At 45.0% G+C, this 12,549-nt stretch overlaps 1 protein-coding gene across 2 annotated transcripts in view; it reads left to right on the top strand.

Annotated features, from left to right (window-relative positions):
- The first annotated feature begins 6,287 nt into the window (after window positions 1–6,287).
- The window catches only part of TEAD1 (TEA domain transcription factor 1), a 269,285-nt gene continuing 263,023 nt past the window's right edge, over window positions 6,288–12,549 (top strand). Inside the window, exon 1 of one of the 2 annotated variants that reach the window (XM_058446633.1) lies at window positions 6,288–6,683. The gene's annotated coding sequence lies outside the window, so the exon portion shown is untranslated. Of the gene's footprint in view, window positions 6,684–7,205; window positions 7,446–12,549 lie in introns of those variants that run through there. The other variant, XM_032166581.2, reaches the window with a different exon arrangement.

Raw genomic sequence — 12,549 nt, 5'->3', positions numbered from 1 at the left:
GGTGCTATGTGGCTTCTGAGACTAATTCATACAGAAGGATACAGCTCTCTTCCGTGCACTCACTTGCTCCTCTCTCTCTTTCTCTCCTTCATTGCTTAACTTTGAGATCAAGTCAACAGGTTGTGAGGAAGCCTAGGAAATAAGGAGAGTCCCATGTAGAGAAGAACTGAGGCTTCTTGACAACAGCCAACACCAACAGGCCAGCTACATGAGTGAGCAGTCTTTAAGTGGAAACTCCAGTCTCAATCAGACCTTCAGATAATGCATTCCTGGCTGACCTCTGCAATCTCAGGAGAGACCACAAGCCAGAACCACTTAGCCATGCCATTCCCAAATGCAGAAGCTGTGAGAAATAATAAATGATTATTACTGTTTTAAGACATTAAGTTTTAAAGAGATTTGTTACCCAGCATTAGACAACTAACACAATAGAAAACCAGGAGATAAAGTCTGAGGGATCAGTAAAGACTTTCTTGATGAAATAACATTTGAACTTATAACAGGAGGAGAGGAATTAATTAGCTCAAGAAGAGGGAGAAGTATTCTAAGCAGCTATAACAACACAAACAAGGGCCCTGTGGGCAAATGATAAATTTGAGAAATTAGGAGTTATCTAGCTCGGGAAGAACACAGTGTTGGGAGGGATAGGTGCAAGATGCTTGAAAAGGTGTCAGGGGTAGGGGAGGGTTAGATCATTATGGGCCTTAGAAAGGGCTTTTTTTCTAAACATGATAGAACACTCTTGAAGGGTATTAATCAGGTAGGGAGGTATCAAGCCTAACATTCTAGGTTTCCGCTGATTTCCCAGAGATGGAAACACTGGATGAGGACCAAGTTCATAGTGGAAGATCATGGTTTTGGACAGGTTGCTTGAGATACTTTTGAGATACCCAGATGGTGGTATCACGTAAGAGATCAGATATATACATCTGGAGTTCCAGAGAGAGAGAGAGAGAGAGATGGATCACATGTGCATGTTTGGAAGACAACAGTGAAAAAATAATAATTGAAACCAATGGAGTGAATGAGCTCAGCTGGAGATAGGATATAAAGTGAAACTAGAAGAAAACCTAAGATCCAGAACTACAAAATTCATGGCTCGCTAGAGGGGACCAGGTCAGCTAAGCAAAATGAGAGAGAGCAGCCAGAGAAGTAGGAATTAAATGAACAGATTGTCTCAGGGAGGTGGTGATTAATAATGTCAAATAATCCAAGTAAGACGATAGATGAAAGGCCTACTGAACTAGCTACACTCATGAAAGGCTAGAACAACCACTGTTTGAATGCAATTCCTGATGGGTGCAGAAGCCCAATTGGAGAGGGTTGAGAAATAAGTAGGAGGTAAATAAATGGAGGCAATGAGGCCAGACAATTCCTCTCAGAAGTTTTGCTATGAAAGGGAAGAGAGAGGACAGTAGCTGGGCATGAGGCCAGAACAACAGAAGGTTATTTTTTGTTGTATTTAAGATGGCAAAGAGATTTATTTAAATGCCGATGAAAAGGATCCAGTATAGAGTGAAGCTGAAGATCTGGAAGAGAGGAATAATGTGTACAGAAAGGACTATGAAAATGTAAGAAGGGATAGGACTCACAACCAAGTGAAGTCCTTGGTGCATGGGAGGTATGTGAATATTGATAGTTCTCTTTAGCATGTATTTTTAACTTTGAAAAAAAATTGTGGCTGGGCATGGGGGCTCATGCCTGTAATCCCAGTACTATGGGAGGCTGAAGCAAAAGGATCACTTGAGCCCAGAAGTTCAAAACCAGTAGGGGAGCACACACACACACACACACGAAATTGGCCAGGCGTGGTGGTGCATGCCTGTAGTCCCAGCTAATCAGGAGGGTCAGGTGGGAGGCTCACTTGAGCCTGGGAGGTGGAGGCTGCAGTGAGCCAAGATGGCGCCACTGCACTTCATCCTGGTTGACACAGTGAGACCTTGTCTCCCCCTCCCAAAATTGTGAAATATTAATACAATAGTAGAAAAGCATGTTTAAAATAAATACATAGCTTCATGAATCATTATAGTGAGCATTCATGATGCAGCCAGGCAAAAATAAACATTGCCAGCAGTCCAGAAGCCCCCTTCCTGTGTTTTCCTTCTTCTTCACAACACCCTCCATGTAGTGATGACCACTACCCCAGATTTGTTGGTCATTCTTCCTGTTCTTCTATTGAATTTTTTTCTTCTTTCTAAATATGTATCTCTAAACAATGCTGTTAAATTTTCCTTGTTTTTGATCTTTATATAAAAACAATTATACTATATGGATTCTTTTATTTCATATTCCTTTTACTCAGTATATTTTAAGGATTCATCCATGTCATTGCATGTAGCTGTTGTTCATTCATTTTCATCACTGTATAGTATTCCATTGTATGATTATATCACAATTCATTTATCCTTTCTAGCACTAGTGGACATTGCAGTTGTTTCTTGTTTGGGGTTATTACAAAAATGTCCAATGAATATTCTTGCACGTGTCCTGGTGCATATGCATCTGAGTCTCTCTTTGGTGTATTATTAAGAGTGGGACTTCTGCTGGGTGTGGTGGCCCACGCCTGTAATCCCAGCACTTTGGGAGGCCAAGGCTGGTGGACCACGAGGTCAGGAGATCGAGACCATCCTGGCTAACACGGTGAAACCCTATCTCTACTAAAAATATAAAAAATTAGCCGGGCATGGTGGCAGGCGCCTGTAGTCCCGGCTGCTTGGGAGGCTGAGGCAGGATAATGGCACAAGTAAACCTGGGAGGTGGAGCTTGCAGTGAGCCTAGATCGTGCCATTGCACTCCAGCCTGGGTGACAGAGAGACTCTGTCTCAAAAAAAAAAAAAAAAAAAAAGAAATGAGGTGATTAGTATCATCCTTATTAATATATATCTCTCCTCGTTTTCCAAAGCAATAACTTCTGGAGCCAGGTACAACTTTAGGGTCAATTCTAATCCATTGGCTCTGGCTCTCCTTCCTAGCTCCAGGCTGACTCAGAGTTTGTCTCAGCATGATTTGTTACCACTAAGTGGACCACTGTTTCAGCTTCTTTCTTGGTAAGAACTGGTAGGTGGAAACGAACCCTTTTGTTATCATTAGTGATAAACATGATTGTTACATCTCCAGGTAAGTCACCCCTGTGGACGTTGATCTTCTGCCTTCATTGTAGTGGGCAGCTCAGTGGGAGTCTAAGAGCATGAAATCTGGAGCTGGACTGCCCGAGTTTGAATCTTTGCTTTGCACTTACTAAATATGTGACCCTGATCGAGTTATTTCATCTCTCTGGTCCTTGGCTCGTTCATCTATAAAATGAGACTAATAACAGTAACCACCTCATAGGGTGGCTGTGGGGATCAAATGAGGTAATACCTGGAAAGTACTTAGATCAGTGCCTGGCATTCTACTGCTTTGATTTATATTCATTTCAGCTTTGGTGACAGTAGAGGTCAGGGGTTATGAATACAGGTTATAAACATGAGTCAGAAGGAATTCAGGTTCTGACTCTACTCTCTTCTGGCTATGTGACCATGGACAAGTTATATAGCCTCCATAACATCTCAGTTTTTCCCTTGTGTAAACTGGGGGTACTAATTACTGCTTTACACAGGTTCTGTGAGAACTAATTGAGATGGCAAATGTAAAATGCCAAGTGCTAAGCATGGATGCAGTATATGGTATCTGCTGTCATTTTAGCAGGTTGCAGTTAATGTTCCTGCCCTTAGATGCTGGGGCCCTAAATCCCTGCACTGGTCCTTTGCATTGATCAAGGTGGCTGAGGAGAGTGAAAGCATTTGGAAGAGTGGAGAGATGACAATGAGAGTCACTTCCCATTTGTATGTCCTGGGCAGGGCATACTTAGCTGCATGAGACCCAGACCACTTTCCAGGGGCTCAGATAGGTAGGCATCACCAGTAACACACATATGCTGGTAACTAACAGAATACAGGAAGCATATCTGGGGCAAAGAGCTTCAAGGGTCCTAGAGAGGAAATATTTAGTTCAGCAGTCTTCCCGGAGGAAGAGGTTTTTAAGGTGAGTCTCAAAAAATATACACACAGGAGAAGTTGGAGAAAATCCTGGTCAAAAAGTCACTCACGTCATAAAGAACTTTGGATCCCAGGCCAAGGAATTTTTCCTTAATTCAGTATGGAATGGGGGAGATATTGTATTGCAAAGTGGCTATAAGACAGGAACTAGTCTGAAAGGTGCCCAGGTATACTGGGCCAACAAATAGTGGTTTAGAAACCCTACTAACTGGTTGGCACTGCCACCGAAATTTATCTGGTGCTTTTAGAAGATGACATTTGGAGAGATATGCCTAGCAGTTTTAATGCCAAATTAATTATGTGTTTTCTAACACATTTCCAAAAACCAGTGCCAAGGTGGTTGGGTTCATTATGGTGAACCTCACTGTATTACCTTATCATTGCCTATGAATTAGAAATAAAATGCACTTGTACTTGACTGTGGTGGTACCTACACAAGTCAGAAAATTGCATAGACCTAAATACAGGCACGTACGAATACGTACAAGTAAGACTGGGGAAATCTGAATAAGATGGGTGGATTGTATCAATGTCAATATCCCAATTGTGATACTGTATTAGAGTTTTGGAAGACATTACCAGTGGGGAGAACTGGGCAAAGTGAACAAACGATTTATTATTATTTTTTACAACTGCCTGTTACTCCGATTACTTCAAGAGTTGAAATTAAAAATGTATTAATAAGACCGGGTGCAGTGGCTCACTTTTGTAATCCCAGCACTTCAGGAAGCCAAGGCAGGAGGACAGCTTGAGCCCGGGCGTCTGAGACCAGCCCGGGCAGCATGGTGAAACTGCGTCTCTACAAAAAAATTTTAAAAATTAGCTAGACGTGGTGGTGTGTGCCTGTAGTTCCAGCTGCTTGGGAGGCTGAGAAGGGAGGATGGCTTGATTCCAGGGAGTCGAGGCTGCAGTGACCCCAGATCGCACCATTGCATTCTAGCCTAGGTGACAGAGCAAGATCCTGTCTCCAAAAATAAAATAAAATAAAATAATGATAAAAATAAAGAAAAAAGAAAAAGAAGGAAAACAATGTATTAGTAAAAGTTATGTTTTGTAAAAATGTGTTGCAGTAAGTCACAGTCTAGTCTCCTCAGTTGCCCATATATAGGGATATAGGGATTCCTCGGGCACAAAATATGTTCTGTTATTTAATCCTGAGGCCTGAGGCCTCAGCTGGAAAAGAGAGCCAAGTGCCTAGAAGGAATGAGGTCCACTGTGCGGGAACTGCTTTGCAGCTTGTTAAATAATTGTAACAATCACCCGAAACTTTAGATGGTTCTGTCCCCAGTGGGTCGATTTTACCCGTTTTCTGATTTACCGACTGGGTCTGTCACTTTTGCGTCACTACCTCCAATGGCAGGGTTAAAATGATTCCTTTATTAATGAAATGAAGTTTCTCAAGAAAGAAAGGGCTAACTTAAAAGTCGCCGGATGCAGCATTTTAAAGTTTAGGAAGTTACTTTTGAAAAGTACAACCGGCAGAGATGAGTGAACTTAGTTTTTTAACTGACTTGGAGAAGACCTTGCTAGCAGGGCAGGTTTATTACGAACTCTGTAATTATCCTTCTTTGCTAGGCTAAAGGTTTTCCTTTCCCAACAGTAAGACAGATTTCGACTTGAGTGAGAGCTGTGAACTTTTATAAAAGTGAAAGGAAGAGAAGAAATGGCCGGCTGGGAATCTGGCCCGGAGACGGCGTCCACCGCGCTCGAGAGCAACAATCTGAATCACCAGAAAGGAAACTTCTTTTCCCCACACTTGCAGACTTCCGCGAGTCTGGGAGCACTCAACGCAGCCACCCGGCTTCCGCGTCCCGGAATAGGGAAACTGAGGCACGGTAGACGCGCCGCGCGCAACTCCGGGCTCGGCGCCTGCCCCCTGGAAGGAACCCAGGCTTCCAGAGTTCTTCGCGCGAGCGCAGGGACTTCCAAGCCGCGCAGCTCCCGTCCGCCCCGCCCCGCCCCGGCTCGGGACAAAGCCCGGAGCCCGCGCCGGGAGACGGAGGGCGGCTCCCGCGCGAGCCACGCTCCCCCGTGGGCGCGAGACTCCGCCCAGCTGCCGAGAGCCCGCGCCCCAACGGCAAAGAGGCCGCGCCGGTCCGCCCCGATTCCCCATGACGTCACCGGCGGCGGCAGGCCCCGCCTCCAGCCCCGGGCGGCAGGCCGCATGACGTCACCGAGGCCCCACCCCTCCGGAGCGAGTTCGGTCCTGGCGTTCATTTCATTCCTGTCCTCATTCCGAACATTCTTAGCATCGCTCGCGCCGCGCCGCGCCGCCCGAGCCGAGCCGAGCCTCTGCTGCCGCCGCCGCGGCCCCGCCGCCCGCCGCGGGCGCCCACCAAGCACTTTGCAGACTCGCTTCCACCCTGCGGGCCATTCCGCGCGGCGGGGCCCGGGCCCGGGGCGGCCGCGTCCAGGGACAGGCCATGCAGTGACGCCCCCCCACCCCTCCACCTTTGCCCGGAGCGCGGGCAGCAGCCCAGCGCGCCAGCCGGCCCCGGGGCAGGAGCGGTGCTAGGCAGGGGTGGGGTGGCCGGGCCCGGGGACCGGGAGCCGGGGAGGGAGCCGGGCACCGAGCAGAGGGCGGGGGAAGCGGCGCCGAAGTTTGCCTCGGACTCGCCGGGCGCTGCGGCGGCTCCCTGGGCCGAGGTAAGTTGGCGAGCGGGGCGGATGCTGGGGTGCGGGGGGCGCACGGGGCGGCGGGGGGCCGGCGGCGCGTCCCTCGCGGGCCGCTCTTTCTTTGCGGACTCTGCTTTGTGTGCGACGGCGGGCGGGCACGCGGAGGGCCGCGGCCGGGCCCCCACACCCGCCTCCCCGCGCCCCCTCCGAGGTGAGCGGCCGGGCGCCGCCGCGCGACTTGCCAGGACGCCAAGTTGGGCCGCGCGCTGGGAGCCCGCGCGGCAACAGGCGGCCCCCGGCGGCGGCCCTGGAGGCGCCCGGCCGGCCGCGCCGCGCCCCCCTCGCGCCCCCTCTCCCGCCGCCTGCACGCACACACACGCACACACCCTCGGGCGCCTTGCACGGGGTGCGCTGGGGAGCCAGAAGTTCGGAGCGAGTGCGGGCGGGCAGAGCTGCTGCCGGCGCCGCCTGGGAGCCCGGAGCCGGTCCGGACCCCCCTGCTTTCGCCGCTGTCCCCCGGCGCCGGGTACCCCCGAGGCCGGCCCGGGTCTGCGCCGACTTGTGCCGCTGGCGGGGGGGTTCGCTCCTTCTTCTCAAAGATGAAAAAGGGCACGGTCGTCTTTGCCGCTTCTCCAGGACTGTTGCCGCCGCCGCCGCCGCCGCCGCTTCATTGCACATTCAAGTGGAAAATTTTCAGGAGTCAGCAGAAACATTGTGTCCAAAAAAGACTGAGTCGCAGTTACCACCAAACCCAGGAGGAGACTCTCCCTGGAAAACTTCCCTTCCCTTTCGGTAGGAAATACTGGGGGATTTGTTTATTGGAAGAGAAATGGTCCCCGGGGGGGAGAAAATCTGGGTACACTTCTAGTCTTTGTTCGTAACAGCAACACTTGTTTTCAAAAGTCCAGAGTCCCGCTTTAAAGAAAGTTCAACTTCTGTGACTTTTCTTCTTTTTTAAAAAATAACGTTTGTATTTTTTAAAAAATCAAAGCAATATTTTTAATGAGTCGAAAACAATGAGGGCTCACACCTCCCCTCTCATGAAAATAAATGAAATCCAGATCAAAATTTTCTTTGCTTTTAAATTGCCTTTTTTAAAAGATTTATTTAAAGTTGGATAGTGTCACTATATAAAAATATTTATGAAACAATGAAATAGCAGCCACCAGCGTTTCTCAGGAGGCTTGTTAACTTCTTAGAAGCAAGTGGCTTCCTGTGATTTGCAGAAATGAAAATTGACCTCAGTGAGCCCTGGAAACTTAGAGGCAGATGATGTTCCAGGAGCAGGGAATGTAAAAAGGCCATGTTTAAAAGCAGTGCCTTGGAAGGAGCCCAGGTCTTGGGACAGAAAGGTCTGTTAAGCCTGCCACATTTCAAAATAGTAAAAAGAAATACTAAAAACACTACACGTATTGCAAAGGAGCAGAACGTTATCAGTTCACAACAACCACAGATTTCTTTCTCCCCGCTTTCCACCTTGATTGTTTTTGGAAGTTCAGGTGGTCTGATGGCTTGGGGTGCGCTGGGTGCCTGCAGTGGTTACCTGAGTAGGCACATCCCTCCCTTCAGGGAGATGTGATCCACTGTGTAGTCACAGACGGGAGTGGGCTCCTTTCTCTACAGCCTGCAGTGACTCTTGCTGGTCTCCTACGGATAGGGGCTTCTCTGAGGCACAGATTGGGGAACAGTCTTCAGGCTACGCCCGGTGCTTTACCCTTTCACTGTTGGGTTTGTGCCCCCCTCTGTAAACAGCAGGGTCTTCGGGTCCAAGCATAGCTGAATGCTTACAAGGACCAGACTTAAATCCCAGCTTCCTTAGGAATCTTTTTCTCTTTACAAGGAAATAGTAGAACTAAATACAAAGTGACTCAGGAAAGACAAATGGATTCGTTGAACCTTTGTCAGTAGTGAGGTTTTGAATTGTTGAATTTTTGGGGAAAGGCTTATTTTTCTAATCTCACTGTTTCCATAAATGGTCACAGATATTTTTGTTTAGTGTTTCTTTGTATGTGCAACTCTGTGTTGAACTCTCAGGTTTCAGGTTTTAAACAATTAACAATTCTTTTATTTATTGTTGGTATAAAAAATGAACTGATGATAAGCTATATCCATTACAGGTTCTTGCTGGTGGTATCAAAGTGCCAAGGTAGACTATTTTATTTTTACTTTAATGGTAAATATTATTTGATCTGCAGTTTTAGGGGAATATTAGAACTTTTTTTTTTTAGAAACAAGCTTGAAACAAAACCAGTATGACACTTTGCCTTGACAATATGGGTAAAGAAAATTACAGGAAAGAATCTTTGTGTAAATTCCTCCTCTGTGTGATCCTTTATAAAGTAATGAACTCCGGGGAACATGCCTGAGAGAGATTATTGGAGGGTTAGAGGGTTTTTTTCTTTTCTTTTCCCAAAAACAAAAACCAGGACTCACCATGACATATACTTAATTAAATTTAATTTAAAGGGGGAGGACATCCCAATTTAGTTTGAGCCAGACTGATAGGAATTTCTCACTGAGAGGCTTTTCCTTGCCTTGCGGTACAATGTGTGCCCAGGCCCCAGCAGCAAACTAATTACACATAAGGGCGGGTTTGGGAGGGCAGCCTGGGGGGAGTCGGCTTCCTCCTCCCTTTCCCATTTCCTCTCTCCCCCCACTTACTTTATACAGCAGGAATTATATATTGATATACTCACTTGGGAGACTGGAGTCCCCTTTTATTTAGAAAAAGGAACAAATAAGTCATAAGGAAAAAAAATGTTGGAGTGTTTTTCCCTGCTTGAGCCTCAGCAATTTATAAACAATTTTGTGTTTTGTTGGTTCTTAGAATACAGAGCAGCAATTATGAGGGCATTTCTTAACGGGAACGTTTGGGAAGAATATACTTTTATCATCGGTGTTTAGATCATATTTGTCGTTACATTTTCAGCAGAAAAGTATATAATACAAACAGTTTAAAGCATGTAGATCCCAAATGTTAAATAGACTTTTGAAGAAATGAGCTGTGACATTAGCAATATTTTAAGGTTGGTTGCTTCAGAAATGGATTGATCTCTCATACGTGGTGGTCATACAAGAGCCTGGGCATTTGTGGGATTACTTTTCTCTCTAACCTCATGTATTATGTGTTAATTGTGAGCGTAATTATGCTGCCTGCAAATGGAAATTGTGGTGTCTTATCACTCAGGGTTGGTGCAAATAACTGTATGATCTGGTGGACTTAAAAATGACCATATTCACATACAGACAGTAGGTGGATAACACTTTTAAGCTCCATTTTAGGCAGTTGTACCCAGTAGAGAGATTGTGAAAGGGAAAATAAATAAATAAATAAGTATGAAAGCTGTGTTTAGAGGTCGAATCTGTTTAGTGGTAAAACTTTAGGGTCTGTTTTCTCCAAAGACTGAAGAATGTGGCCAAAACAAGTGTCCATATTTCTCTGTAGAACTGCAAGAAAAAGCAAGCCAACCTTGTTAAATGCGAGCATTACAGCTGCCCCTTTGGATTTCAGTGACTGGAACTGCAAACTACCAATGTCCAACTTTTGAACTCAGCCAGAAAAATATATTGTAAGCTTATTCCCCTTTGACAAACCTAGGCTGTGCTGCTGCTGGGCTGCTTGGGGACTGATTGATGGCTGGCACAATCTTTTATAGCTGCATGGTGCTTTTTCTTATTTAATAATAAGGCATAGATTACCTTGTATTAATATTTAAGTTGCATCTAGAGTTGTGTTTCAGCCACATCAGTGATATATTTTATTCTTTCATATTCATAAAAGTGATAAAATCAGGTAATTCAAGTCCATCCTACGCACTTCGTATTTCAGGGTTGAGCTTTTTGACAGACACCTTATTTAGACCTTGTTGTATTGCAATTACTGTGTACCTCTGAAATCAGGGAAGTTCTGGGGCTTCCCTCTTGTTGGGATAGTTTGTGGAGTGCTAGTATATTTGGATCTAAATACTTGGAGTGTTTTTCTGTGGGCTTTTATTTTTTGTTTCAAAGCTGTGAACTCTTGAGTGTCCTCAATCTGTAAGATTCTCATTATGAGCTTTGTGGTCCATATTTGAATTTGGAATTGAAATTTGACCATTTTTTCAAATACATTCCAGTTTTGTAGTGGTATAGAATAGGGTGGCTTTGAAATATGTGTTTTATTTTAGTCAAAGTAAAAATGGGATGCCCTGGTGGGTGGGTTTTCAGGATGATGTTTCTCACAAGTGTAGGTTACTCTTAGCTTTTAAATTCTCCTTTGGTCCACTGACTTTTTGCATAGTTGAGAGGATTCTCAAAAAATAGTTTCCAATAGTCCGGGAGTCTTGGCTCACTGTGAAACTCACTAGTTTCCTCTTCTTGATTGGATAATGGTAGTGGTGGTGGTGGTGGTGGGGAGTAGGGGGAAGGTCCTCGTAAAAAGCTATCTTTTTTTTCTACCTTTGTGGCAGTCCAAGGGAAGGGTGTGTTGCACGCGCTACACCCACCCCGCCTTGTTTAAACCTGATCTTTACTATCCTAATGCAATGCTTTCTATCCTTTTTCGTGATTCACATTTGTTTTGAAGTCTCTGTCCTAGGATTTCATTAGCAGTTTTAATTTGCAGGCATGGGACCCTGGAAAATGGGTTTAAAAGAAAAAGCTGGCTTATTGATGAACAAATTAAGCATCCATAATCTCTAGTGGGAAATTCTGGTTGCTTTTAGGCATCTGACAGGTTTAGATGTATGTGTAAAGTGACTGAAACACTCTTGACTGGGAATATACAACACTGTTGTTCTTACTGATACATAAACTGAAAAACTGCTGCTAATGGTGGGAAACGTTAATTATGTGAGAACATATTGAACTTATATTCTCTGGCATGAACTTTTTTAAAAAAATGCATCAACTGTGCTGCTTTTTTTTTTAATAGGCACAGCTTTCTAATTATCATAATTCAGTTCAGCTCTGCTCTTGGATGGTGTTCAAGTGCAATCTCAATTTAACTTGAAAGGGGATTTTTTTTTTTTTAAACTTGGAATGTTTAAGAAAATTTGAAAAGTTCATCCAAGAATGTTGTCTGCTTAGGTGTGAGTAAATCTAGGGGAGTGAAATGAGTGCCTTTCTGTAATAGTTCAATAGATCTGAATATTAAGAAAGAGACTGTTTTTTTTGCTTTGCTCTGTATCCAAGCATTTTTGTATAACCTGATGCTACACACTGCTGAGTTCTCTTTGAAAACCAGTGTTTTTCTAATAGATAGTAAACTAAATAAGTGAATATTTTATTACCATCTGCAAAAATGGGAAAGTCTTTTAAGAGAGCAGAAATACAAAATTGATATGAATTTATTTGACAGAAATAATTGTTAATCTTTTATACCAACCAAGCCTTTAGAAGGTAATTGCTTTATCTGCTCCTTCTTTACTCTGTGACTTGATGGCATTTTGTGAAGGGAGTCATCTTTGACAGCGTTCATCCCAGTGTCTGTATCCCTTAATTTTTCTCTGACTTTAATAGCTTTTCAAAGAAAAAAAATTAAATGAAGCCCAAGCGCCGAATCCTCCGGGAATCAATTTTAATTGTAAGAAAGAACAACTTAGATGGGCCTTCCGACTTTCATCCAGCCTCTTTCTGCTGAAATGCAGAGAGCCCGCGGTAACCAAATGACTTCATTTGCTCTGGCACTTAAGAACCGAATTCACTTCCGTGGTGGTGAAATAAAAGGAGCCAAGTGTTTTAAATAGCCACTCCCCGAGGCCCGCCCGCCCGAGCCTGTTGAGAAAAGCGCATTGTCTGCTTGCAGCTCTAGCTGGGAGCCTGCCTGGCTCGCCCTCCCCCACCAGGCAGCTCCATTTCTGAAGTTGACATCTGGTTTTCTCTCTGTTCACCTGATCTATCCCTGTACACGTGCTCA

Source organism: Hylobates moloch, unplaced genomic scaffold (assembly GCF_009828535.3).
Source record: "Hylobates moloch isolate HMO894 unplaced genomic scaffold, HMol_V3 SCAFFOLD_11, whole genome shotgun sequence".
In the NCBI taxonomy this organism is placed as follows: domain Eukaryota; kingdom Metazoa; phylum Chordata; class Mammalia; order Primates; family Hylobatidae; genus Hylobates; species Hylobates moloch.
Note: the sequence above shows the minus strand (reverse complement) of the source record. Positions and strands in the feature narration are given on the sequence as shown.